Below are 6,000 nucleotides of genomic sequence, written 5' to 3' on the forward strand. Positions count from 1 at the left end.
TTTAGAAAAAATGGACTGGTTCATCAGAGAGCACAAACAACCACAACTCACAAAATGCAAAATAGATAGTTGAATAGCTCTATAACAATTATGGAAATTGGATCATAATTTTTAAATGTTCAATAAAGGAAAATCTCCAAGCCCTAACGTTTTCAGTGGAGAATTCTACCAAATGTTTAAAGAAAAAAATAGCAATAATTCTATACAATCTATTCCAGAAAATATTCCACTTCTTTTCATAAAGCTAGCAGTATTCTGAAACCAAAACCAGACAAAGACATACAAAAAATAAAACCACAGACAAATATCCTTCATGAATATAGACACAAAAATTCTCAAAATATTATAGCAAATGGAATTCATCAGCACATTAAGAGATTATACACCATGACCAAGTGGAATTTAATACCGGGCTGAAAGGCCAGTTCAATATTTGAAAAGTAACCAATGTAATCAACCTAAAAGCTAAAGAAGAAAAATCATATGATTATATTAATCAATGCATAAAAAGCATATGACAAATTTAAACTCTCATTCATAGTAAAAACTCTCAGAAAAATAAGAAATAGAGGGTAATTTCCTCAACTTGATTGATAAAAAGCTTCTATGAAAAACCTACAGCTAACATTATACATGAAAAAATATTCAACTTCATTAGCCATTTGTATAGTGAACATTAAACCACAAAGAGATATCACTACCTACATATTGGAAGGCAGCTATGCTCACCACTATACCACCAACACTGCACACTACCTACATATTGGAACAGCTAAAATAAAACGTAATAACAATACCAAATTCTGTCAAGAATGCAGGGAAAATGAATCTCTCATACTGCTGGTGGGAATGTACAGCCACTCTGGGAAACAGCTTGATGTTCTAGTTAAAAACTAGACATATGGTTGCTATATATCCAGCAATCATACTCCTGAACATTTATTCCAGAAAAATAAAAACTTATGTCCACACAAAGATGTATACACAAATGTTTATAGCAACTTTATTTGTGATAGCCCAAAACTGAAAACAACCCAGAAATCCTTCAATGAGTGAGTCATTAAACTGTTGTACCTGCATACAATAAAAAGGAACAAACTATGATATAACAACCTGCATGAACATCCAGAAAATTATGCTGTGCAAAAAAGAGCCAATCCCAAAAGTTACATGTTTTCCATTTATATAACATTCTTAGAATGACAAAATTATAAAAACTGCGAACAGATTAGTGGTTGCCAAGGGTCAAGAAGTAAGTAGCAGTAGGAGGGGAGTGGATGTGAATATAAAAGGACAAGGTGAGTGATCATTGTGGTGTTGGGGATGTTTTGTATCTTGACTGTACCTATATCAGTATCCTGGTTGTGATGATTTTCTATGCTTTTTCAAGACATTACCATTGGGAGAAACTGGATAAAGGTACACAGGAGCTCTGTATCATTTCTTACAAAAACATATGAATCTACAATTACCTCAAAATAAAATTTTAATTAAAAAGAAGTTCCTTGGACCACAGAAAGTAGACACAGGAAGTTACCTCTTCCGGGGAGAAGGGAAAAACTGGAAAAGGAGTACCCCATAGAAACTTGGTGATGAAGGGAAGGAGACGGAGAAGTTAGAAATCCTGCAGAAACAACAAAAAATGGCAGAATAAGAAAACATGCCACAGTCGTCATCACCATCTTTATCAATACCACCACCCAAACCAAAAATTAAAAATATCCCATATCTTCGCACCACAGAAAAGGGCACTCTAGAATCAAAACACGAATTAGACTCTATGTTCTAATGCAACCATTATTGCTTTCCAGAGAAATACATTGTTTAAAAATGTATTAAAAATGAACAGAAAATTGCTGTGATAGTCATACAAAGCGACTGTGAACAAAAATCAGAAAATTAAAATGAAAATATTTCAGTGATACGAAAATTTCTCCCCAAATTAAGCATTAGAAAAAAGAAAATTATAATACATCACAAAATAGTAAAAAACAAAACAAAACAAAACAAAACTTTAGGTAGGGGGCCAAGATGGCAGAGGAGTAGCAGACTGAAATGACATCAGGTTCCAGAAGTTCAGCTAGATAGTTATCAAACCATTCTGAACACCTATAAACTCAACAGGAGATAGAAGAGAAGAAGAGCAGCAATTCTAGGAACAGAAAATCGACCACTTTCTGAAAGGCAGGATGTGTGGAGAAGTGAATCCGAAGTGATGGGAAGATAGACTATAGCGGGAGGGGCCAGCTTCCAGTAGGTGGTGGGAACAGTGGAGCACAAAATCAGAACTTTAGAAGTCTGCTCCATTGAGGGACATCACTCCAGAGGATAAGCGGGGGTGGAGCCCTTGCAGGGACAGTGTGGTCTCAGGTCCCACAGGGTCACTGAAAGATCGGGAGTGTCTGAATGTTTCAGAGTTCCCAGGTATCAGAGAGAGGAAGCTGACTACAGAGACAAAACCGAGGTGTGAGCTCTCAGCTTGGGGTTACCTTAGACCATGATCCAAGGCACAGTCAGACCACTGCTCTTTGAGCAGGGACCCCACAAGTAGCAGATCCGGAGAGATCCCCTCCTTCCTCCTCTAGGAGGAGTGGTACAGGAACAGGCAGCAGGAATCTGCAGGGTTTGGAGACACCAAATGGGCCATGTGCCAGAGCTAGAAATGCTCGGTCACAGGCCAGGTGAGCACAGAGCACAGCTGGAGACCAGGGAGATGGGAGGGATTAACTGCTTTTCTCTAAGGGCACACTGAGAAGTAGAGCCCTCAGCTCTCGGCTCCTCCGGGAGATTGGGAGGCTGCCATTTTCTTTTTTTCTTTTTTTTTTTCAAAGATTTTATTTATTTATTTGACAGATAGAGATCACAAGTAGGCAGAGAGACAGGCAGAGAGAGAGAGAGGAGGAAGCAGGCTCCCTGCCGAGCAGAGAGCCTGACGCGAGGCTCGATCCCAGGACCCTGGGACCATGACCGGAGCTGAAGGCAGAGGCTTTAACCCACTGAGCCACCCAGGTGCCCCGGGAGGCTGCCATTTTCATTCCCGTCCTCCAGAGCTCTATGGAAAGTGTTCAGGGAACAAAAGCTACCGAGAGTGAACCCAAACAGATTACATAGCTTGACCCCTGGCAAGGGTGGTGCAATTCTGCCTTGGGCAAAGACATTTGATACTCACTGCAACAGGCCCCTTCCCCAGAAGATCAGCAAGAACATCCAGCCAAGACCAAGCTCACCAATCAAGGAGAACAGCGGAACTCCAGAGCTAGGGGAAAGCAATGAATGGAATTGTGGCTTTTCCCCCATGATCCTTTAGTCTTGCAAATTTAAATTTTTTTAATTTTGTTTTTTCTTATTCTATTTTTTAACTTTTCCTCTTTCCTTTTTTAATGTTTTTTAAACTAGTTTATCTTAACAACACCTTTCTAAAAAAACAATCCTTTTGAACCTTCATTGTTATTGTCATATTTTATCCCTTCATTGTATTTAACCTTATTTTTTGTATACATATAGGTTTTTTTTTTCTTTAAAATTTTGGGATATAATTTCTTTTAATAGATCAAAATATACCCTAAATCTATGACTTGGCTTTGTTCTAGTCTCCAGCCTGAGTACATTCTTTCCTCTTTTTTTTTCTTTTTCCAACCAACTTATCTTATCAATTCCTTTTTCAGAATTTTTTTAAGTTTTCATCTTTACAGTCATATTCCATCTCATCATCATGTTTACTCTTATTTTTGTATATGTCTAAGTTTTTCTTTCCTAAAAATTTTGGGAGGTAGTTTCTTCTAAGAGACCAGAATACACCCAAAATCAAGTGGCTGGCTCTGTTCTATTCACCAGTCTAATATATATATTTCATTGTTTATTTTTATTTCTTTTTCCCCCTTTCATCTCCCCCCACTTTTGGGTCTTTTCTGATTTGGTTAACATACATTTTTCTGGGATCTTTGCCACTCTTTTATTATTTTATTCTTTCATTCATATATTCTTATCTGGATAAAATGCCAAGGCAGAAAAACTCACAAAAAAAAAAAAAAAAAAAAAAAAGAAAGAAAGAAAGAGAAAGAGGCAGTACCAATGGTTAGGGACCTGATCAATACAGACATTCATAATATGTCAGAATGAGAGTTCAGAATGACTATTCTCAAGGTGATAGCTGGGCTCAAAAAAAGCATGGACGATATTAGAGAAACTCTTTCTGGAGAAATAAAATAACTAAAATTTAACCAAGTAAAAAACAAAAAGCTATTAATGAGGTGCAATAAGAAATGGAGGCTCTTGGGCACCTGGGTGGCTCAGTAGGTTAAAGCCTCTGCCAATTAATAACAAAATCAAAGAAACACATTGACAATAATACAATAATAGTAGAGGACTTTAACAGCCCCCTCACTGAAATGGACAGATCATCCAAGCAAAAGATTAATAAGGAAATAAAGGCTTTAAATGACACACTGGACGAGATGGACATCACAGATATATTCATATCATTCCATCCCACAGCATTCTTCAAAGAAGAATGCACATTCTTCTCTAGTGCACATGGAACATTCTCCAGAATAGATCACATCCTCGGTCACAAATCAGGTCTCAACTGGTACCAAAAGATTGGGATCATTCCCTGCATATTTTCAGACCACAATGCTCTGAAGCTAGAACTCAATCACAAGAGGAAGGATGGAAAGAACTCAAATACAAGGAGGCTAAAGAGCATACTCCTAAAGAATGAATGGGTCAACCAGGAAATTAAAGAAGAATTGAAAAAGTTCATGGAAACAAATGAAAATGAAAACACAACTGTTCAAAATGACACAGCAAAGGTGGTCCTGAGAGGAAAATATATAGTGATACAAGCCTTTCTCAAGAAGCAAGAAAGGTCTCAAATACACAGCCTAACCCTACACCTAAAGGAGCTCTAGAAAGAGCAGCAAAGAAAGCCTAAACCCTGCAGGAGAAGAGAAATAATAAAGATCAGAGAGGAAATAAAAGGAACAGAAACCAAAAGAGCAGTAGAACAAATCAATGAAACTAGGAGCTGGTTGTTGGAAGGAATTAATAAGATTGATAAAAACCTAGCTAGACTTATCAAAAAGAAAAGAGAAAGGACCCAAATAAATAAAATCATGAATGAAAGAGGAGAGAACACAACCAACACCAAAGAAATACAAACAATTATAAGAACATATTATGAGCAACTATATGCCAGCAAATTTGACAATCTGGAAGAAATAGATGCATTCTTAGAGACATATAAACTACCAAAACTGAACCAGGAAGAATTAGAAAACCTGAACAGACACATAACCAGAAAGGAGATTAAAGCAGTCTTCAAAAATCTCCCAAACAACGGGAGCCAAGGGTCAGATGGCTTCCCAGGGGAAATCTACTAAACATTTAAAGAAGAATTAATACCTGTTCTCCTGAAATTGTTACAAAAAATAGAAATGGAAGGAAAACTTCTGAACTCATTTTATGAGGCCAGCATTACCTTGACCCAAAATCAGACAAAGACCCCATCAAAAAGGAGAGTTATAGATCAATATCCTTGATGAACACAGATGCAAAAATTCTCACCAAAATACTAGCCAATAGGATCCAACAGTCCATTAAAAGGATTATTCATCACAACCAAGTGGGATTTATTCCAGGGCTGCAAGGTTGGTTCAACATCCACAAATCAATCAATGTGATACAATACATTAATAAAAGAAAGAACAAGAACCATATGATATTCTCAATAGATGCTGAAAAAGCATTTGACAAAGTACAGCATCCCTTCCTGATCAAAACTCTTCACAGTGTAGGGATAGAGGGTATGTACCTCAATATCATCAAAGTCATCTATGAAAAACCCACAGCAAATATCATTCTCAATGGGGAAAAACTGAGAGCTTTTCCCCTAAGGTCAGGAATATGGCAGGGATGTCCACTATCACCACTGCTAGTCAACATAGTATTAGAAGTCTAAGTACTAGTACATAAGTACTAGAAGTACAGAGAAGTCCTAGC

Source organism: Enhydra lutris, unplaced genomic scaffold, assembly GCF_002288905.1.
Source record: "Enhydra lutris kenyoni isolate GAN:26980312 unplaced genomic scaffold, ASM228890v2 scaffoldscaffold53, whole genome shotgun sequence".
Taxonomy (NCBI): Eukaryota; Metazoa; Chordata; class Mammalia; order Carnivora; family Mustelidae; genus Enhydra; species Enhydra lutris.